At 38.5% G+C, this 24,007-nt stretch overlaps 1 protein-coding gene and 1 pseudogene across 3 annotated transcripts in view; one reads left to right on the top strand and one right to left on the bottom strand.

Moving 5' to 3' along the window:
- ZMYM4 (zinc finger MYM-type containing 4) overlaps positions 1-24,007 on the bottom strand; it is a 122,554-nt gene that overhangs the window by 96,823 nt on the left and 1,724 nt on the right. The gene's annotated exons all lie outside the window — the stretch shown is intronic.
- LOC119237171 (peptidyl-prolyl cis-trans isomerase A-like) lies at positions 12,886-16,547 on the top strand (annotated as a pseudogene).

Below are 24,007 nucleotides of genomic sequence, written 5' to 3'. Positions count from 1 at the left end.
CCAATCACCTAGCTACAACAGTTAAAGGAATATGTGCTGGAACAAAGACAGACATACAGATCAATGGAATAGAGAGCTCAGAAGGAAACCTTCACATGTAGGGTCAAATAATTTTTGACAAGAGTACCAAGACCATTCAGTGAAAAAGATGGTCTTTTCAACAAAAGGTGCTGGAAAAACTTGACACAACGTACAAAAGAATGGAGTTCTCTCACACCATCAGCATCCAAAGGGAAAGGAATTTTGACACAGGATAAAAACTAACTCAAAATGGATCTAAAGCCTAAAATATAAGACCTAAACTATAAAATACTTAGAAGGAAATAAGGCAAAAGTTTCATGAAATTGGATTTGGCAATGCATTCTTGGATGCGGCATCAAAATACACAGGCAACAAAAGAAACAAAACTTCATAACCATTTAACAAGGGTATCAAAAGACATTATCATCAGATTAAAAAGGTAATTTATAGGGGCTCCCCGGTGGCGCAGCGGTTGAGTGCTGGGTTGCGAAGCTGCCTGCAGCCTCTGCAGCGCCGGTTCAATCCCCGGCCTCTGGGCGAGGGTCCCACATGGCACGCAGACCTCTCCTGCCACCTACTGCTCTCCTCAGCAGTGTACTTTGTCATTCTGCCTGCTCTGCTCTCCACCTGGCTCTGGTGAATTCTCTCACCCTCCCACGCTTCTGACTGTACCCAGTGCTTGTAAAAATAACTAAATAAATCTTTTTAAAAAATAAATAAATAAATAAAAAGGTAATTTATAGAATAGACTAAAATATTTTAAAATCTTTTTTTATTTTAAAATCTTATATCTTATATAAGATTACTGTATATTCAGAATATACAGAAAACTCCTAAACTCACCCATCCCAAAAAGCAACAAAACACCCTATTTCAAAAATGGGCAAAAGGACTTGAATAGATATTTCGCCACAGAAGAAAACAAATGACCAATAAACACATAAAAAAGATACTCAACATCACTAATCATTAGGGAAACGCAAATCAAATTACAATGGCATTCTACCTCACACCCATTAAGATGGGTACTATAAAAAAATGTAAAAGTAAAGGTTGGTGGGATGTGAAGCAATTGAAACTATCGTGCATTGCTTGCTAGTGGGAATACAAAAAAGTATTACTGCTTTGGGAAACAGTAGTTACTCAAAAAATTAAAAATAGAAAAATTACCATCTGATCCAGCAATTTCACTTCGGGATATATACTCCAAACAAAGAAACGGGATCCTGAATACGTACTTGTACACTCATGTTCAGAGCAACATTATCCACCTTTAGTCATGGCTAAAACCTGAAAGCAACTCAATTGTCCATCAGCAGAAGAATAGATAAGCAAAACATAATATACACATATAATGAAGTAGTACTTGGCATTCAGAGGGAAAGGAATTTTGACACACGATAAAACAATGATGAACTCTAAGGATATTATATTAAGTAAAACAGAGACAGAAAGCACAATAGTGGTTGCCAAGGTCTGGGGCAAGGGAGGAAGGAAAAATTACTGTTGAATGAGTATGGAGTTTTCGTTTTATGAGATGAAAAGAGCTAGGGAGATTAATGATGGTGGTAGTTCAACATCATTATAAATGTACTAATTACTACTAAACTGTGCACTTAAAAATGTTAAGATGGTTAATTTTAAGTTATATATATATTTCCCATGACTTTATTTTTTTGAAAGGAAAAATATAAAAGTGTCTTCTAGATGTACAAAAGCTGAAAGAATTCATCACCAGTAGATCACCCTGTCAAGAACTATTAAAAGTGAGTCCTTCAGGGCCTCCCTGGTGGCACAAGGGGTTGAGACACAACCTATGAAGCAATCCACAGGCACTGCAGCACGAGTTCAATCCCTGGCCAGTGAGCTACCCACATAGCTCAACAGACCTCTCCGGTCTCCCCTGCTGTTCCCCTCAGCAGCACATTTCAGTCAATCTGCCTGTTCTGCCCCCCACTCTGTCTCCGGTGAATCATCTAACCCGTCCACACCTCCAGCCTGTACCCCAGTTCTTGTATGCATGAATAAATAAAGCTTTAAAAAATACAATATAAAAATGAGTTCTTCAGGTGGAAGAAAAATGACATCTCTTCTAGATCACATTGTACCCAAAGGAATGAACACTACCAGAAATGTAAATATGTAAGTGTACCAGTTAGAAATGTATTGCCTCTCAACTCCAAATCCACTTTGTGATAATGGAGCTGGCAACTGAACATTTCTCCTTTGCCAGCTGGCACCGTATTAACCTTTGTCAGCAGATGGCACTACACTGTGCTAAAGTCACCTTCTTCCAGTAATAGATAATAGCATGCAAGACATCCAATAGCCCTCTCCCCAGGCACTATCTTCCCACCAAGTCTCAGTGACTCATACACACAACCCTATGGGTAGCCTCCTGGCAAGTTCTGTCAGCACCCTAGAAGGTAGTTATCCAGAAAGTTTCAGAAGCACTCTTATAGGCAAGAGATACTCCAGAGAATTATGTCAATGCCCCTGGCTTCTTAGCCAGGAGATTCCTGGTGACTTTTTTCAGACCCCAGAGGGTGATTTTCTTTTTGCCAGCAGGAATCTGCAACATCTTAAATGTGTTCTGGATCCAGTAAACATACCCTGTCCAACAAAATCTGAATCTCAGCTTTGAAAATGGGAAATGGGAGGCATCTTCCAAATTTGTTTCATCTTGCTACTCTACAACAGACCTAGAAGTAGTGACTACTCCCTCTGCTTGATGGTCTCTATACTTTGGAGTTCTCTTTCCTGCTTAGGGTTAATTCGGTTATTGGTTAATCATTCTTTTTATTAAACCTTCCCTACTTGAAGTGCAGTGTGGCTTCTAATCCCTGACAAAGGATTGACACTGGCAACAGTGACAATAAATACAGCTGACCCACACTTTACAATACTAATCCATTCTACAGAAGCAGTCATATAGCGAAAATATCATGTGAACCCAATGATACTTTGATGCTGCTTAATCCTTTCCCAGAAATTTGAAAATTTCAGCACATAACTTACATAAGACTGTGATTTATACAATGAAACAACAAAAATCTGAATTTTGCTTCTACTGACAAGTGTAGATTCAGGAAGGAAAACAGGATATTAGTGATCCCTAGGAAGCACTGGCATCCCTCAAACAAACTATCACTTGTGGTTGATTATGGTTAAACACCACCTTACAAAAGTGCCTTGGGATCTCAAGTGGCTGTTGCATCTGACTACTAGTGCAGTAAAGACTACTACATGGTCTATTATATGGGATGGGTTCTCTAAGTGCTCCTGAGCAATTGCAGAAGAAAATAACAAGTTCAGCCCATTAATTTTCAGATCAAATCACAGCTGAAAAACAAAGTGTTTCCATGACAGCATACAAAACTCTTAAATCCTGCTAACCAATTAAGCAGCTGTGATGTCACAGGCAGCTGAGTGCAGTGCTGTGAGGCTGTCCACAGTCTCTGCAGTGCGGGTTCAATCCCAGTCGGCCGGCGAGATACCCATATGGCACAGCAGACCTCTCCTCTCTCGCCCACTGCTCCCTCAGCAGTGTATTTCTTCAGTCTGCCTGTTCTGTTCCCTGCTCTGTTTCTGGTGAATCCTCTCACCGTCCCGCACATCTGGCCTGTACCCAGGTTCTTGTATAAATAAATAAATCTTTAAAAAAAAAAAATCTTGCTAACCACAGGTTGAAGTCACTGAAAATAAAATGCACAAAATTAATTGTACAAATATATGAATTACAACATCAGATGAATTCACAATCTAAGTTTCTCATGGGAAGTAAGAGCAACGATTGAAAAAAAATGGGACCCTGAAATCTGGAATGAGAATATGTGGGTGCACTGGAATAAGAAAACAACTTCAACCTCCACTGGAAGTAACTTACCCTCTTTTATGTAAATAGAGTGCCGTCCTTCGCCTGCAAATCCTTGCTATCCTTATGTGCAGCAAATACCATGCAGGACTATGTTCATTCTCCTCAAGATCAATCATAACCAACTCTGTTGCCACTAGATTGACAACTAGCACCAAATCTCAGAAAGAGACAGGTACATACTGAAAACTAAGAAAAAGCTTACAAACCAAAAAATGCCAAGATTTTACTAATATATAAAGACAACAATCTGGGGCATGTGTATGAAAACAGATGCAAGGGGAAAGACTCAAGGAGGTTAGAATTCATTGATTTGGATGAACTTACTAAGAGTCTGAGTTTAATGTGTTAGCTTGTGCAGCTGGAGGTAGCATTAACAGTTTACTGTAACAGTTGACTAAAACTTACACTTGACAATAGCTAATAATCTTCAGGAAAATGCAAATCAAAATTAGACTAACAATGGATGTTTAATGAATTTAAGATACTAGAGTTTTGGTGGCATTATGTAGGAGATGAAATAGAAAGGCTTAGGGGGAAAAGATTTATCCTCGGGCCTCCCTGATGGTACAGTGGTTAAAGACAGCGCTTAGCAAGCTATTGCAGCATGAGTTCGATCCCTGGCTAGGAAGCTACCCACATGGCACAGCAGATCTTTCCTGTCTTGCCCACTGCTCCCCTCAGCAGTGTATTTCAGTACATCTATCTCTTCTGCTCCCCACTCTCCCTGGTGAATCCTCTCACCTCTCCCCTCCCCTCCACCTCTGGCTTATGCCCCAGTTCTTGTATACATAAATAAATCTTTATTAAAGATTTAAAAAAAAAATTATCCTCTACAAATGTACACCTACTATCTAACTATATTCTTTGCAAAGGCCCAGAAGACAATGTATTGGGAAAGGGAGCACTCACATCCTTGGAAAGCTACATGGCTGCTCTCTTTTGTAGGTCAAGCATGGCTATGGGAATGTCACCAATGAGATGGGCATCCTGATTTCACTGAGGATGATGACATACCAAAGTAGTAGAGGACAAGTGGCAGCACTTAACCCCAAAGATAAGGGCAGCAAGGACGTACCAGGAATCAGAATGCTTTGGCCTTCAGGGATCTTTGGCAAGGGCGAATTGATCATGATGTTCCTCGCAATGAAATAGATGGGCAGTTTAATCTACTTAACAAAAAGATGTCTAAATCTGATGGCCAAAAACCAACTTGAAGCATCACAAGTGGAAGTCTAGTTTCCAGGTCTAGTCAATTCTCAGACTCATAGCCTCTTGATTGAGTTCCCTTGAGGAAAGATTGCATCATAACTGCAAGTAACACACCAAACTCTTCCTCTAAGCTTTGTCCAAAGAGATCTACAGCCATTTAGCAAATAAATGGCTCTCAATTGGAGCAATTTTGTCCCCCAAATCTAGAAAATTTGGCAATGTCTGGATGAACTTTCAATTGCCACAACTGGGGAGTTCTACATCTACTGAGTACAGGATAGGGATTCTGTGAAGCACGTGACAATGTACGTGACAGTCACCACAAAGAATTATCTGCTTTTAAAAGGCCCTGTAATGATCTAGACTGTTCTCACTAGTCTCATCTACTGCTACTCACCACCTGCTCAATCACCTTCAGCTACAGCCTATATGCTCCTCACAAAACACGCACAGCATTCTCCTGCCTCATAGGCTTTGCTTTCATTGTTCCCTCTGCCTGGAATGTTATTCCTCTCAGATACCCACATGGCTCACTTTCTCATTTCCTTCAGATTTGTGCTTAGATGCCATTATTTAAATTGCAAAGCCCTTTCCAACAGGGCACTTTGTATCCCTTTTGTCTGTTTCGTTTCTGTTAAGAAATTCTCCATTTTAAAAGTTTTGTATTAATTAGATTAGTTATCTTTCCCACCACTAAATTCCATGAGAACAGAGATCTTCTCCATTTTATTGATTACTACCAATATTTCCCCAGTGCCCACAATGGTTCTTTGTACATATTAGGCAAACATTTGTTGGATGAAAGCATGAATGGTGACTGAGGAGAAATTAGGGAAGTGGAGCGCTGACGACTCCTAAAGTGGTTATTTGCCCAGTACTCATACTTCTGGAAAGTCATTTCTGTTTGTCAGATATTCAAACACCTTTTCCTTTTTAAAAATGTGATCATGTTTTCAATGTTTCTTTCTTTTGATATACTATCTTTTGGTTTATGCTTAAAAAGGCATTCCCCATTATCAACATCATTATCAACACAATTTTCTCTGGGTAGTTTTATTTTCTTAGATGTTTTGGCATAGGGAGTGATAAAGCTCTAACTTTGTTTTTCCCCAAGTGATCAGGAGACTGTCCAAACACCATTTAATGAACAACATTTCACTATATTCTTACATAGAAATATGAATCTTTATTTCCAATAATGTGTCTATGCATTCCTATACTGGTATTATAGTCATGATCCTATAGAATAAGCTACCCACCCACTTCTCCTACTCCTCCACACTCTCTTTTATTCTTGTAATTCAAAATTATTTTTTTTTTATAGAGGCATGTTTTATTTATTTATTTGTTTGTTTGTTTTTGTTTATGCATGCACTGGGTACAGTCAGAAGCGCGGGAGGGTGAGAGAATTCACCAGAGCCAGAGCGGGGAGCAGAGCAGGCAGAAGGACTGAAGTACACTGCTGAGGGGAGCAGCGGGCGGCAGGAGAGGTCTGCGCGCTATGTGGGACCCTCCTCTGGTGGCCGAGGAGCAGCCGGGGATCGAACCGGCACCGCAGAGGCCGCGGGCAGCTTCGCAACCCAGCGCTCAACTGCTGCGCCACCGGGGAGGCCCTCTTGTAATTCAAAATTATTTTGGCTAGGGCCTCCCTGGTGGTGCGGGGGTTAAGTCTCAGCACTATCAAGCTATCACCAGCCACTGCTGCCAGAGTTCGATCCCCGGCCAGGGAGTTAATCCACATGGGGCAGCAGACCTCGTCTGAGGCCTGACTTACCCGCTGCTCCGCTCAGCAGTGTATTTCAGTAGATCCACCTGTTCTGCTCCCCATTGTCTCTGGTGAATCCTCACCCGCTCCCATTCCACACCTCTGGCCTATACCCCAGTTCTTGTATGCATAAATAAATAAAAAATAAGTCTTAAAAAAAATTTTGGCTAGCTCACATATTTATAATTTTTTTTAAGATTTATTTTTATTCTATGCATATAAGACCTGGGGTGTAGGCCAGAGGTATGGAGGGTGAGAGGATTCACCAGAGACAGAATGGGGAACAGAAAAGGTGGATCTACTGAAATATACTGCTAAGGGTAACAGCGGCAGAGAGAGGAGAGGTCTGCTGCATCAAGTGGGTTAGTTCCCTGGCAGGGGATGGAACTCAGGCAGCAGTGGCTGGTGATAGCCTGACAACGCTGAAACTTTAACCCCTGGACCATCAGTGAGGCCCATTTATAATTATATTCATTTATAAATCTTGTTGAACTTAATCATTGTTTCTCAAATTCTACCATACTCATCAACAAAAAGAAAAACAAAATCCCAGATACTGACTGAAATATTAATTTTAATGGAGCATATATTTTTTTATTGGGTTTTCCCATCCAGGAAAATGGTATATTACTCTCTTTTTTTTCCTTAAGAGTCATCACAGTAATTACAGATTCTCTGGAGTTTGGAGTTGCATAACATCTGCATGGGTTCCAACCCCATTCTCCCTCACTCTAGTCATCTAAATAACCTTGACAAGCACTTTATCTCTGTTACCATCAAGCACCACACCATATTAGGCCATTGAGTATTAAAGAAGTTTCTAAGATATGTGCTTAAAGCAGTAGGTATGCATTGGTAATGATGGAACATAACCCTAAATCATATAGAATGTGTAAATCAATGTTACTTCAATTAAAAAATAAATTTCTTTAAAAATTAAAAATTAGTAACTGTTATGACTATCATTATTTTATTATCATAAAACGTCCTAAGATAATCCTGTAATTTTCTTGAAGTTCCACATATTTCTTGTTAGATTTATCCCAAGAATTTTAAGTTTTGATTGTGACTCAACCTTTTTTAAAAAATATGTTTTCCGGGCCTCCCCAGTGGCGCAGCAGGTTAAGCACAGCGCTGTCAAGCTGTCTGCAGCCTTTGCAGCGCTGGTTTGATTCCCAGCAGCCAGGGAGAATCCCACATGGCGAGGCAGACCTCTCCTGGCTTGCCCACAGCTCCCCTCAGCAGTGTTATTTCCCTCCGTCTGTCTGTTCTGCTCCCAGCTCTGTCTCTGGTTACCCTTCCGCAACTCTGGCCTATACCCCAGCTCTTGTATAAATAAATTTTTTAAAAAATCTATTTTTCAACTACTGATAGTCAAGTTATTGGGTTTTATGGAATTTTTTTTTTTACATTTTCTTTCTCAGTACATTTTCTTTTCTTTTTTTTTTTTTTAAAGATTTATTTATTTATACAAGCACTGGGTACAGTCAGAAGCACGGGAGGGTGAGAGAATTCACCAGCGACAGAGCAGGGAACAGAACAGGCAGACTGACGAAGTACACTGCTGAGGGGAGCAGCAGGCATGCAGGAGAGGTCTGCCGCGCCATGTGGGACCCTCTCCGGTAGCCGGGGATTGAACCGGCACTGCAGAGGCTGCAGGCAGCTTTGCAGCCCAGCGCTCAACCACTGCTGCACCACCAGCGGAGGCCCCCTCCGTACATTTTCTTCTTCTAGATTGTTTTTAAGTTTTGCATGTTTAATACTTAGCTTTAAAACATTTTCTATTAATAGTCCTGAGATTTCTACATAAATAACCACATTTGTCAGGAAATAGTCAAAATTTGGTTCCCTTACTTTCGAAGGTTTACGCTTCTAGAACAGAATTAAGTAATTCTGGGGACAGCAGGTATCCTTCCTAAATGTCAAGGAATGACTGTTGGACACTACTACTACATTTGCTTTTTTTATGTGAGGGTAATAGCTCTCTATTCTTACTTTTATAGAAACACACTTTATTGGAATGAAAACTAAATATATCAAAAGGCCTTTTTAACATCTATATTAACAATATGTCAAGGAAATAAGGAAACCAGATAGTGGACAAGGCAAAGTTCTCTATAAAATAATCATGTCTAACAATATAGGAGAAATAAAAGAATTGATAAATCATCATTTCATAATCCATAATGAAATAGTGACTCAAGAAATAATGAGTGCTCAAACCATTAGGTCAATAACTGAAGGGTAACTGTCATTATGTGGATTAGGCTTACCTCACCAGAACTAGGCTAAACATCATTAAAAGTGATGTGCTTCCACTAGTGGTGTCATAGAAAAAAGACAGCACAATCTGAATGAACAATTCTTTCCAAAATAAAACAGAAAAAATGAACATGACCTAGTCATACTTCTAACAGTTTACAAGAAACATGAGCATATTCAGTGACACCGGGATACAATCAGCAAAATTCAGAATGTGGAAATGCTGCAGAACAAATCCTTCAGTGTCTTCTAAAATTAAGTATCACTTTTTTAAACGATTAAGAGACTGAAGAGACATAGCAATCCACAAATCTTATTTTAGCTGCCAATTTTTCTTTTTTTTTAAGATTTTATTCATTTATACAAGAGCTGGGGTACAGGCCAGAGGCTCGGGGTGTGAAAAGATTCACCAGAGACAGAGTGAGGAACAGAACAGGCAGACTGACTGAAATACACTGCTGAGGGGAGCAGGGGCAAGACAGGAGACGTCTGCTGCGCCATATGGGTTTCTCCCTGGCCAGCCGGGAATTGAACCCATGCTGCAGAGACTGCGGACAGCTTCGCAGTGCTGCGCTCAACCAGCTGTGCCACCAGGGAGGGCCTTAGCTCCTAATTTTTTGGACAAAGTTGAACAGAAGATACAGTTGAACAAGTGATACAGTAAGGGATTATGATGGTGGGTTTTTTTTGTTTGTTGGTTGGTTTTTTTTTAAAGAGACTATCTGTTAGAGATACACACTTTGTTTTAATAAATAAAATGAAATGTTCAGGATTTGTAAATATTACAGGGAAAGAAATGTGGGAGAAATAGATGAAACAAGGGCCTCCCCAGTGGCACAGCGGGTTGAGCGCTGTGCTGTGAAACTGTCCACAGCCTCTGCAGTACGGGTTCGATTCCCGGATTACCAGGAAGATACCCACACGGCAAGGCAGACCTCTCCTGGCTCGCCCGCTGCTCCCCTCAGCAGTGCTTTCAGTCAGTCTGCCTGTTCTGCTCCCTGTTCTGTCTCTGGTGAATCCTCTCACCCTCCCACACCTCTGGCCTGTACCCCAGCTCTTGTATAAGTAACTCAATCTTAACAAAATAAAGGACAGAAACATTTAAAAAAAATTAAAACATCATTTAAAGATCATATAAGGAAGCAAGAAAGTTACTAGGATACACTGGAGTTCAAGGACTTCTGAAAATGTCATATTCAATTCCAGAACAAAGGGTTAAATGAAATAATTGGAGCAAACATTTTGCTTCTTAAATAATTCAAGTGTCACATAGAATGGAAGAAAAGAGTAATGTTCATTGCCACTTCATGACAACAACTTGCAAGGCTTCCATGACTACCCTTGGCTCCTTTTCTTTCCCCTTTACTCCTAGACATTAACACATGCATTACTGGCCTCTTAAAACCTACTGAAAGTCTTTGTTGCTGGTAAGTAGCCAGGGTCAAATTCTATTATGACAGTGGTTCCTACTCTGCAATCTTCTTCCCCCATATTCTATTTGGGATGGATAGGGACTGGACATCTGTGAAGTGTAAGGAAGGAGGAATGGAATTCCCCCAGGAGGCCCTGAAGCATATTCATAATTAAAACACTATTTTCTCTTGGGTCCTCTGATGTTATCTGCTATTCCTACAAAATTAAATTTGTGTCTGCGTATGTGTACAGTCATCAACTTCAATCTCAATTTCTGCTCTTTTATAAACACCTTTAGGAAAATGAAGATGAGCCATAGGTTTGGGAGAAAAAGTCTACAAGACACACATTTAATGAAAAGATTTGTATCCAAAATACATAATACATATTATATATGTATCTGTCTTTCAAAATGCAGTATAAGAAAACATTATGTCCCAGCAATTCCTCTCCTAATTTTTTACCCAGAGGAAATGAAGCATATTAAAAAAAAGTAGCCAAGAAATTCAGACCATTTTTCTGTTACAAAGAAAAGGTTACATAGGTATTGTTCATTACATTACTCAGTGACTCCTACTGAATATTCATATCTGAAATTATTTTTAGAATCAGTTCTAAAATATGCTTTTTTCACAGATGGAGTCATGTTTTCTCCAATTTAATGTGCGACATAACTAATATTTTCTGATCAATCATAACAGTAGAATTAACATATATATTTCTCTTTACCATGATCTTTATTTCTTTTAATTTTTTTAAGTATCTTTTTGTAGGGCCTCCCCAGTGGCACAAGGGATTAAGACGCAGCTATGAAGTTGTCCACAGCCTCTGCAGCATGCGTTCAATCCCCGGCAGGTCAGGGAGCAATCCACATGGCGCAGCAGACCGCTCCTGTCTCACCCACTGCTCCCCTCAGCAGTGTACTTCGGTCAATCTACCTGTTCTGTTCCCCACTCTGTCTCTGGTGAGTCCTTTCACCTCCCACACCACTGGCCTGTACCCCAGCTCTTGTATGCGTAAATAAATAAATCTTTAAAAAAAAAATCTTTTTGTAAACTACCTCAGATTCAAAGTGAAGTTAAATGTGAATATATAAATTATACCCAATGTAACAAGCTTTTTTCTTTTAATTCCACTGGAAGTGAAAGTTTTTCTTTTTCTATATTTTGCTTTAAATTTTTTTGAAATAGCATGATGTTAAAGGTAGTGTGTTCTTGCTGAAAAATACAGTAAAGAAAAACCTCTAGGTAAATGTTTACAATGACTTTATTTACAATCACCAAATGCTAAAAACAATACAATTATCTTTCAACTAGCAAATGGATAAACAAATTGTGGCACGCTCATAAAATGGAGTATTAGTCACCAACAAAAAGGAATTGCTAATGCATGCAACAACATAGATGAATCTTAAGTGCATTATGCTAAGCAAAGTAAAACTCAAAAGGCAAAATTATAAAATAGAAAACAGATCAGGGATAGAGTTGGGAGAAAGCCTGGCTATACAGAGGCATGGAGGAACTTGGGCAGTGATAAAACCGTCTAGAACTATATCCTGACTGTGCTGGTAGCTATCAAACTTAGTGTTTTATCAAAATGTACAGAATTGCACAACAAAAGTTGAATTTTTCCTTCTTAGATTATACCTCAATAAACCTTATTTTAAACATATTTTTTACACACCTTGATTTTTTCCTTTACTTTTTTACTTACTATTTTACTTCTGGGAAACAAGAGCTACAGACAAAATTACATATAATACTGTTTGCTGTAGCAACCTCTTTCTGTAGTAACTTTGTCATTCACCCAATACAATTCACCTATTTGAAGTGTACAATTCAATGATCATTAGTATATTCATTAACTGTATACAATCACAATGAATTTTAGAATAATTTCATCAGCCAATACTTTTGTAGGGGAATTGCTTGGGTCCTGAAGCCCAAATGTGAAGACAGAATCTTTGCTTAATTCCACCCAGCACAGCAGAGACCAGGCTGTGATTTTTAAACAAGACTTAATATTAAGTTTAGGAGGGAATTACAAAATAAATATAACTTATATCTGCTGAGCCTTCAGCCTATCTCCTAGTGAGTAGAGGTCATTTTTTTTTCCTTTGGAACCTAGAACTAGGTTGAGATCTGGGGGAAAAGGACTTATTTTTTTCCCAAGGAGTCTACATTCTGACTTATAATTTGTTGTTTTTTTGGCTAGGTAGCATTGGGACTATCACGTCTCCTGAGGAGATTCAGTCTCCTACCTGCAGAGATGTTCTGTATTGTTACTCAGACCCAATAGAGGAGGACCCCTACAAATGCTAGCGCAAAGGTAGCAGAGATGAATGAAAAGCCACAGAATGGAAGAAAATGTTTACAAATCACTTATCTGGTAAGAGTTTAATATCCAGGGGCCTCCCTGATGGCACAAGGGGTTGAGACGCAGCCTGTGAAGCTATCCACAGCCTCTGCAGCACAAGTTCGATCCCTGGCCGGCCAGGGAGCTACCCTCATGGTGCAGCAGACCTCTCCTGACTTGCCCGCTGCTCCCTTCAGCAGTGTATTTCTGTCGATCTGCCTGTTCTGTTCCCCATTCTGTCTCTGGTGAATCCTCTCACCCCCACACCTCTGGCCGGTGCCTCTGCTCTTGTATGCACAAATAAAAAAATCTTTAAAAAAAAAAAAGTTTAATATCCAGAAATACAAAGAACTACAACTCAACAACAAAAAGACTAACTATTGCATTTAAAAATGAAGAAAGGACGTAAATGTACTTTTCTTTAAGAAAGCTAGGCAAAGTGACAATGAATACAAGGAGAGATGCTCAATATCATTAGTCACTAGAAAAATAAAGATTAAAAAAAACACAATGTGATACCACTTCACACCCACTAGGATAGCTAATACAAAAAAATCAAACAAGTTTTAGAGAGGATGTGGAGAAATTGGAACTCTCATGCACTGCTAGTGGAAATGGAAACTGGTGCAGCCTCCGGGGAAAACAGCTTGGTGTTTCCTCAAAAAGGATAAACAAAGAATTCCCATATGACCTAGCAGATCCATTTCTAGGTATAAACCAAAATAACTGAAAGCAGGAACTCAAATAAATATGTGTAAAACAATTTTTATAACAGCATTTTTCACAATAGCTAAAAAAACTACAAAAGCTTCCATCAACATATGACTAGATAAAATATATTATGCACATTCAATGGACTGCTATTGAGCCATTTAAAAAACCAAAATTCTAATACATGCTATAACCTGAATGGGCCTGGAAAATGTTATGCTAAGTAAAATAAACCAGATACCAAAGGACAAATATTGCATGATTCCACTTACATATTTAGAATAGGCAAATTCATTGAGACAGAAAGTACATTAAAATACACAGGGGCTAAGGAGAATTACTTAATGTGTAGAAAGTTTCTATGAAGTGAAATATTATGATGATAGTTGCACAACATTGTTGATATACTTAATGCCACTGAGTTACTTTAAATGGTTCAAGTGGTAGAATTTTGTTATATATATAAAAAACACAAAAAATGTTAAGGTAATTGTTTAAATACAAAATATTTATACTTACAGTACATATAAAATATTAAAAGGTGCTGAAGGTTTAAAGACCCTAGTTGAATTGTAACCCCATAAGACAGTCCACCCAGAATCTCAGAATGTGACCTTTTCAGAATACACATTTTTGCAGAAGTAATTAATGTAAGGATCTTGAGATGAGATCATCCTGGATTAAGGTGGGCTCTAAATCAAATGAAGAGTATGCTAAAAAGTGACAGAAAGGACAACACAAAGACACAGAGAGATGCCCATGTAATGCGGCAAATACTGGAATTATACTGCCACAAATAAAAGCATACCTGGGGCCACCAGAGGATGGAAAACACAGAAACTATTTCTCTGGAGACTTTGACGATAAAAAGACCCTACTAACACCTTGACTTTAGACCTCAAACCTCCAGAATCGATAAAGTAAATGTCTGCTGTGATCTGTCAGGGCCAAGCCTATGAAACACACACAGATTTTGATACATGGAAGTGGCACGCTGCTATAATAGACACTTAAAAACGTGAAAGTAGTTTGGAATTGGGTAGAGCCTGGATGGACTTTGAGAGAAGTGTGGCAGAAAAAGATTACCTTAAGAGACTGTTGATACAAATATGAATGATAAAGGCAATTCTGATAAAGAGTCAGAAGGATATGAGGAACAAAAAGAAAGCTTCTATCTACTTAGGGAATGCATGTATCAAGAAACATGCTGGAAAAAATATGAGTGGTAAGTTAGGTGCATCTGCTGAGGTATCAGAAAGAAATGAAGAATATGTTACTGGGAATGAAAAGGAAAGTGATCCTTGTCATAAAGTAGCAGAAAAATTTGGCTGAATTGTGTTCTGTGGGGTAGAAAGGAGAACTTGGAAGCAATAAACCTGAATATTTAGTTAAGGAAAGTTCTAAGGAAAGTGTTGAAAGTTCAACTTAAGTTTCTCTTTGCAGCTTATAGTAAAATGTGAGAAGAGATGAACTCAAGAACTGGTAAGCAAAAAAGAAACAACTTTTGATAATTTGGGGGGTTCTAAGCCTATCCAATTGCAAGGGATACTAAAATTAGGAAATTCACTATTAGAAGAGTGCTCCAGAGGGAAGGCCAAGGGCAATCATTTGCTGAAGTTATTAGCTGTGTGACTCATAGATGTAATTAATCATCTCAGCTGAAGTCAGAAATAGAGATGGGGTTATCCAGGAAGGATTTGTGAAGAACCCCATTGTCTAATCATGTGGAAACCTTTGATACAAAAAGGAGACTCACAATTTTGAGAATATGACACCAAAAAAAGGAAAATACTGCCAGCCTATATTCAAAGGAATAGACGTTAGACAAAATCAAAAAACTGTATGACTTCTGGAATTCCACAGGCAGGAAAGAGCTAACATCTACTCGGCTATTCAAAACATGTGTTACCCTTCAAGAAGTTTGAAAATGACTCTGAAGACAGAACCATGACACAAAGGAAGAGGCCATGGTGCCCCTATGGCCCCAGAGGAGATAGGATCAGGCCACAAAGTTGAAGCCTAATGAAATTGGTTCTGCTGGGTTTTGAATTTGACTAGGACCAGAGATCTCTTCCTTCCTTCCGTCCTCCTCCTTTTTGGAATGGCACTAACAGATGCCTGTATTTTAGACGCAGAAAGTTGTTTTCTCGTTTCATGGGTCCATAGATAAGGAGACATTTTATTCCACATGGATCACACTCAGAGTGACACCCATACCTAATTTAAAGAGTTCTGAACTGATATTTAGCTGAGATTGGGATTAAGAGTTCATGTTGTCATGCTGTATTGGGTTGAGACTTTGAAGGGTCTTGGGATGAGGATCATGTATGGAAAGGAAGTTTTGGGAACAGAGGGCAATAGCAGCGGGTTGAACTGTGGTCTCTAAAAGATATGTCCAGCCTTGCAGACACCACCACCAGACCTCCCACATGGTGCGGCCACTGTTCACCTCACTGTGTTCTTCAACATCACTGTTAACAGTGAGTCCTTGAGCTGTGTCCCCCTTCAAGATGTTTGCAGACAAAGTTCCAAAGACAGAAGAAAACGTTCAAGTTCTGAGCACTGGGGGAGAAAGGATATGGTTATAAAGGTTCCTGCTTCACAGAATTACTCCAGGATTTATGTGCCAGTGTGGTGACTTCATACTCCATAACGGCTCAGGTGGCAAGTCCATCTATGGGGAGAAATTTGATGATGAAAATTTCATTCTGAAGCATACAGGTCCCAGTATGTTGTCCATGGCAAATGCTGAACCCAACACAAACAATTCCCAGTTTTTTATCTGCACTGCCAAGACTGAGTGGTTGGATGGCAATCATGTGGTCGTTGGCAAGGTGAAAGAGGACATGAATACAATGGAAGCCATGGAGACCTTTGGTGTCAGGAATGGCAAGACCAGCAAGAAGACCACTGTGACTGCTGACTGTGGATAAATATGTTTTATCTTTAAATAAAATAAAATAAAAAATAAGTCCAATCAGAACTTCAGAATGTGCACAGAAATGGATCTTTGCAGGTGTAATGAAGGGAAGGACCTTTAGATGCAATCATCTTGGACTAGGATGGACCCTAAATCCAATGAAAAGCATCATCAGATGAGACAGAAGACGCAGAGAGACGTCCATGTGAAGACAGAGGCTGAGACTGGAGTTAGACTGCCACAAATCAAAGAATACAAATCAATCCACCAGAAGTTGAAAGAGGCAAGGAATGGTTCTTCGCTGGGGCCTTCAGAAAGAACAAGGCCTTGCCAACACCTTGATCTTGAATGGCTATCCTCCAACACTATAAAAGAACAAATTGCCATTGTTTAAAGCCACCAAGTTTGTAGTAATTTGTTGTGGTAGCCTTAGTAAGCTAACACAGATTGCCACTCATCAAAAATATGATGAATTTAAACATCAAAAAGAATGACAATATACACCAAATACATTAAAATCCATGAGTTTATGATATTCCCTCCCAAATCTCACCTGTGGAGTTTCCTAGGGTATCAGTTCATTCCCCAGGAAATTAGTAACTAAAAGGAAAAATAAGCATTTACTCCAGTTTTGGTTTTTTCCCCTATACAAATATAAGGTAACAAAACAATTGATGAAGAAATTGTTTATGGAAGAATTTCACTGAATACAGGAGAAATGATGATATAATGGCTCTAGGCAACAATCCTCAGTGGCTAATAAATCCATTAGGTGAAAAGTTAAACTATAATGTTTGGATTTCACTGACAGAACTTAAACAACTGAGTTTTAGGATCACTAAAAGTGTAACTGTCACTCATGTGGCTCCTGGAATGACGAAACAAGAATTCACAGCACCATCTAACAGGCTGACTATACATCCTAATTAGTCCAGAGCAGTCCCAGTTAATGACATGAATTATTAATTATTATTATATAGTAAACCTGTCATTCTTTTAAAGTTGTCTGATTAGAAATAAATGATACACTCTATGACTTTGTCTTTCCAAAGAAAGTGAACTTAAATCTCAGCAAGTACTACTAATTCACATTCTTGACCTTGGATGCAGACTGCAATCAGTTGAAAATTTTATAAATGCTGATCCCTAGGATATTCCCCAAATTCCCCCATGAATTCTGATATGATTAACCTAAGTTGTAACTTGAAAATCAAGATATTTAAAAACTCTCCAGGTAACTCAAAAGTCTCAAAGTCAAGAACCACTGCTCTATAGCTGAAAACCACTTTGTGGGAAACATGAAGGGCAACCAAACATGTAAACACATTGATTCCAAATCCAAAACATAAGCAAAGTCCTTAGACAAATGACATTGTTTTTTCAACAAATAGCATGGGGGAAACGTGCAAGAGAGGAGGAGGATGGTTAAGAGAGACTTAAAAAACACATAACACAAATTAAATGGTAAATCTTATTTTGGTTATGATTTAAATAAACCCACTGTAAAAGGCCACTTAAAGAGCCAAAGAAATCTGAACAGAGGCTGAATTAAAGAACTCTTAATTTTGCTAGGTGTAATAGGAATAATGTTTCCGCTTTTTGGTTTTTTTTAATTCCTATATGGTAGAAATACAAAAATAATTATGGATTAAATGATATGATGCCTGAGGTTTCTCTGAAATTATTTCAACAAAAAAAATTAAAAAGAAAAGATGAAGCAGAAGTGGCAAAATGTTGACAAATACTTAGTAACACAGGATTTCATCATAACAATGTATATTTCATATTCTCTATCAATATGAATTATGAAACAATATAATAAAAGGGTTTATTAAATTTTGCCCATAAATGCACAGCATGCATGTCAGTACAAATACTTAAAATTAAGACATCATGTCAGGAGATGTAAAGAAAGATGAACGTACATCCTTGACCTCAAAGAACTTACAGTAGTCAGTAGCTTATATGCTGGGAAGAAAAATTTGCTCAGGTATTATCTTCGGTCAAAGGTATGAAGGCAGTGAGTATAAGCTTCTGAGAGCCAAAAATATGGTAAGAATGATATTAAAATAATATGAGTATTCCCAAAGGATAAGAAAGTGGATGTGGGTCTTACTACCCTAACATTGCTAAATACCAAAGATTGTACAATTAGCTGATTTTGAAAAGCCCATGCTCTTACTATTGGGTTCAGTCATATGAATATGTGTTTTTATAGCTCAAATGATCAACTATTAGCAATTTTGTATGATTGAACCTAATACTATGCTATAATGCCTTCTTTTCTCTTTCCTTTGCTAAAGTAATTACAGTTAATTCATAGTAAAATAATCAGAATATTTAAAGGAACTATCAGCCTTCTTAAAATAGTGACTGGTCTCCTAATAGAGAAACAAATAAATCTTCTAAATATTCACAGGGCTTCCCTGGTGGCCCAAGGGGTTAAGTCACAGCACTATTAAGTTCGATCCTCGGCCAGGGAGCTGACCCACATGGCACAGCAGCCCTCTCCTGTCTCGCCCTCAGCAGTATATTTCAGTCAATCCGCTTGTTCTATTCCCCCTTCTTGTCTCTGGTGAATCCTCTCACCCCCTGCACCTTTGGTCTATACCACATTTCTTGTATGAATAAAAATAAATCTTTTTTAAATATAAATATTCACAGAATTTGCAATTTATATATCTATTTACTGAATAGGAAAATCATTCCATTTTCAAAGGAAACACAAACTTTATCTTTTAAATAAATCATAGCTTTAAAATAAGTATACATTTTCTTAAAAATAAACCTGTGAGAAGGCCTCCCTGGTGGCGCAGGCGATTGAGCACAGCACTGTGAAGCTGTCCGCAGTCTCTGCAGTGCCGGTTCAATCCCCGCCAGCCTCGGAGCAACCCATCTGGCGAGCCAGACCTCTCCTGTCTCGCCCACTGCTCCCCTCAGCAGTGTATTTTGTCAGTCTACCTGTTCTGTTCCCCATTCTGTCTCTGGTGAATCCTCTCACCAGAGGATTCACCAGAGGATTCACCAGGCATCTTGTATAAATAAAAAATAAATTAAAAATTCTTGTATAAATAAAAAATAAATCTTTAAAAAAAAATTAAAATAAACCTGTGAGTTATGAGAATACTTTCTATAAAGATTTTATTAATTTATACATACAAGAACTGGGGTGTAAGGCAGAGGTACGGGGGTGAGAGGATTCACCAGGGTGAGTGGGGAGCAGAACAGGCAGATCTATTGAAATACACTGCTGAGGGGAGCAGCGGATGAGACAGGAGAGGTCTGCTGCGCCATGTGGGTTGCTCCCTGGCTGGCGGAAGATCGAACTCGTGATACAATGGTCGGTAATAGGTTGATAGTGCTGTGTGTGTCTGTGTGTGTTTAACCCCTGTGCCACCAGGGAAGCCCTATGAGAATACTTTTCAAGATTATCTTAAACAAGAAAGAATTTTTAAGTTAAGTTAATTTGGTGCTTCCTGAGAAGTAACTCACATTAATAGGACTGAAAGATAATGCAATTTATTATTTACTTTAGCCAAAAGTTCCAGATTATAAATTCTGTATTTCCTTTAAAAATGAGAATATAAACACTAATCACAAATATTTCTGGATAAAGGAACACTCTAACTTTTACTGTTATCAATTATAATTCTTCACAATACTTGACCCTGGTTTAGCGTATTACCTTGAGTAAATTTATGTGTCACTCAGTTTCCTCATTTATAAAATGGAACAGTAATAGTGACTACTACTTACAAAGTTAATGGGGATTGAAGAATGTATTATATATGAAATATTTAGAGTAATAACTGAAACAAAACATTTATAAATTAGAATATTATCATTATTTACAGAGGCTTCTGCTAAGCACAAGAAACAACCCCGTATCACTGTCAACACCAGAACGGTCTCTTCAAGCTCTCTCCATAAAAATAGATGCATTTTTAAGCAGATGATTTACATTGTATTCACATGACCTGCAAATATTTTCAATGATACATACACCACCAAATTTTTAATACATTTAGCAAAAAGACAAGTGGTTTAAAATTCATTTAGCACTTAAGAGGGACTAACCTTCTGTAGTTGTTTTATTATAAAATGTTGAAATAACAGAAATCCAAAACAAAACTTCCCATAATCTTATCGCACAACGCAATCAATGTTTTCCTTTTGTTCATGTCATTTTCTATTGCTTGTCTACAAGAATGTTCAATTTTTACATATTTACAATAATACAGAAAATAACTTACAGGTACTTTTTGCGAGAGCAAGTGTGTAAAATTACAACATGACTTTTTTTATTTTGCAAAATTTTCTCCTTTATTCTCCCTTTCCTTTTTCTCAACCTTACCCACTGAAGGCAATCAACAACTGTGTACCCTCCACAACTTTCTCCAAAATCAAGTATACAAAAATATAGACACATATGTGGAGGGAAGAAAATTCAGTTTATTGTTACAAAATGGAAACATTCTACTAAAACATATGCTTTCTTTTGTAAGCATACCAAAATATTACCTCAAATATACAGAGACCTTTAAGTATGAGAATGGATACAACTTACTAGACCAAATAATAACACATATATTTACAAAAGTTATTATTACTTTGTGTGTAAAACTTTGAAAAGATAAAGAGATTTCACAGTAAAATTCCACACCAGATTTGGAATCAGGATTCATAACAGACTATTATAGTAGCCATGCATAAAATTAAATTCTCTATTTACAATAAGCATACCTAATGGATTTTACAACATATCACAGAAAATAAAATTTTACAATCTTAAAAAAATATAAATATTATCTCCAAAAAATCCTGACTTTAAAATGAGAGGAAGTGTGTAATAATGGCCTTCATATGAACTTATTTCTTTCTACAGCAGGGATGATGGATATAGTGTTGATACACCCATATGTCCAGTTTTCCCATGTTCACAAGTTGAGAGACAGGCATTCATATATAGTTTGAATAAAATCATATCAATCTTATCTAATTAACACTCATCCTAATTTCCCATGAGCATGAAAACAAGACAGTAGGCAGGCCTACAAAGAATTTAAGGATGTTAACCCAATAGCCTTAAAATACACTTTCCCATCTAACCATTATCCAGAAGAATCAGAAGATCCCTAATTCGGATCCACAGGAGAGAACTTTGGGGTGTAAAGGATAGCATGAAAGATTACATAAGCTCCCGAAATCACAAAGCAAATTACTTGGTACCTAGAGCCTCTGCTATAACTCATAAACTTTTCCTATCAAAAATCAATATAAATCTTTTGAGCATTATGTGGACATCGTAACAGATGTTAGAGATGCAAAAAAGCAATAAAATAGGCCCCACCCTAAAGAGTTCAACAATTCAGCAAGAGAGACAGTATTATCCTAAATGATCTTAAGTATCATAGCTCAATGCCTGCACATAGCTCATCAGCTAATACAGGTGCTCAACAACTTTTTGTAACTTATAAGGGCAAATGCAGTAAGCATCATAAATACAATAGCATGTCATCAATGCAATTTCAGATTAAGTAAAACCTACAGTTATCTAGGCCCACATTACTTGTTTTAACTGCCTGAAGGCACTATGTTATAATAAATTTTAGACTGCTACCAGTGTACTAAAGGAAAAAGAAGAACATATTTAAAATCTAGTTGAATTTGTTACCAAAGTGCATGTTTTCTAGAACATTCTTTATAAGATGAATGGCAATAGTATCCAGTAACAACTGAATTCTTGAATATTACAGATCTGAAATAATTTATCCTATATATTTTAATTAGTAGACTATAAGTCATATACCTTCACTCAAAAATAAGGATTGGGGCCTCCCCGGTGGCGCAGCGGTTGAGCGCTGGGCTGCAAAGCTGCGCACAGCCTCTGCAGCGCCGGTTCAATCCCCGGCTGCTCCCCGGCCACTGGAGGAGGGTCCCACATGGCGCGCAGACCTCTCCTGCCGCCCGCTGCTCCCCTCAGCAGTGTACTTCGGTCCCTCTGCCTGCTCTGCTCCCCGCTCTGGCTCTGGTGAATTCTCTCACCCTCCCGTGCTTCTGACTGTACCCAGTGCTTGTATAAATAAACAAATAAACAAATAAAATAAATCTTAAAAAAAAAAAAAATAAGGATCCTCACAAGGGGTTAAGCACAGCACTATGAAGCAATCCGCAGCCTCTGCAACACCAGTTCAATCCCCAGCAGGTCAGGGAGCTACCCACATGGTGCAGACCTCTCCTGTCTCACCCACTGCTCCCCTCAGTAGTGTATTTCAGTTAATCCCCCTGTTCTGTTCCCCACTGTCTGGTGAATCCTCTCACTCCCCACCCCTCTGACCTATACCCCAGCTCTTGTATGTGTAAATAAATCTTTTTAAAAAAAAAAAAGGATCCTTTGGGCCTCCCTGGTGGCGCAGGGTTAAAGACAGCCCTATCAAACTATTGCCAGCCACGGTAACATGAGTTCAATCTCCAACCAGGGAGCTGACCCACATGATGCAGCAGACTTCACACGTCTCGCCTTCTGCTTCCCTCATCAGTGTATTTCAGTAGATTCACCTGTTCTGTTCTCCACTGTTTCTGGTGAATCCTCTCACCCCCACCACACCTCTGGCCTACACCCTAATTCTTGTGTGTATAAATAAATAAATCTTTCCAAAAAAAAATGGATTCTTTCTAAAACTGATCCACAACTTGAAGAATAATTTAAAATTTCAAAACACAGGGCCTCCCCGGTGGCGCAGCGGTTGAGCGCTGGGTTGCGAAGCTGCCCAGCCTCTGCAGCGCCGGTTCGATCCCCGGCTGCTCCCAGGCTGCTCCCCAGCCACTGGAGGAGGGTCCCGCATGGCGCGCAGACCTCTCCCCGCATGGCGCGCAGACCTCTCCTGCCGCCCGCTGCTCCCCTCAGCAGTGTACTTCGGTCCTTCTGCCTGCTCTGCTCCCCGCTCTGGCTCTGGTGAATTCTCTCAACCTCCAGCGCTTCTGACTGTACCCAGTGCTTGTATGTATGTATGTATGTATGTATAAATAAATAAATATTTAAAAAAAAAAAAAGAATCTTATTAAAAAAAAAATTTCAAAACACAGGCATTTCACATACAGTATTTGTGCTAAGTGAACTTTCTGGACATACTATTTCTACAGCTTAATTTGTTCTATCTTAATTATTGCATGAAAATATAAAATTTTATAAACCTAAGTGTCAATATTAAATCTTAATTGCTAAAAATACAATGAAGTGCATTAAAATATGATAATTAGTAAATGGAAAAAGTGGTAGATCTATGCATAAATAGCTGATAAAACAAGTACAGGAAAATGCCAGTGGTAGAATCGAAGTAGTGGTTATATGGACACTCCCTGTAAATTTTTTTTTTTCAATTTTGCTGTGTAGTTGAAAATACTTTCTTAGTAAATTGTTGAAAAGTAAGTGGACACTTTTTTTTCTTACTTATACTTTAAGTTTTTAAGGAG

The sequence above is a fragment of the Talpa occidentalis genome, unplaced genomic scaffold, assembly GCF_014898055.3.
Source record: "Talpa occidentalis isolate TD23 unplaced genomic scaffold, MPIMG_talOcc4v2.1 talOcc4.9, whole genome shotgun sequence".
NCBI lineage: Eukaryota > Metazoa > Chordata > Mammalia > Eulipotyphla > Talpidae > Talpa > Talpa occidentalis.
This window is presented reverse-complemented; position numbering and strand designations above follow the sequence as displayed.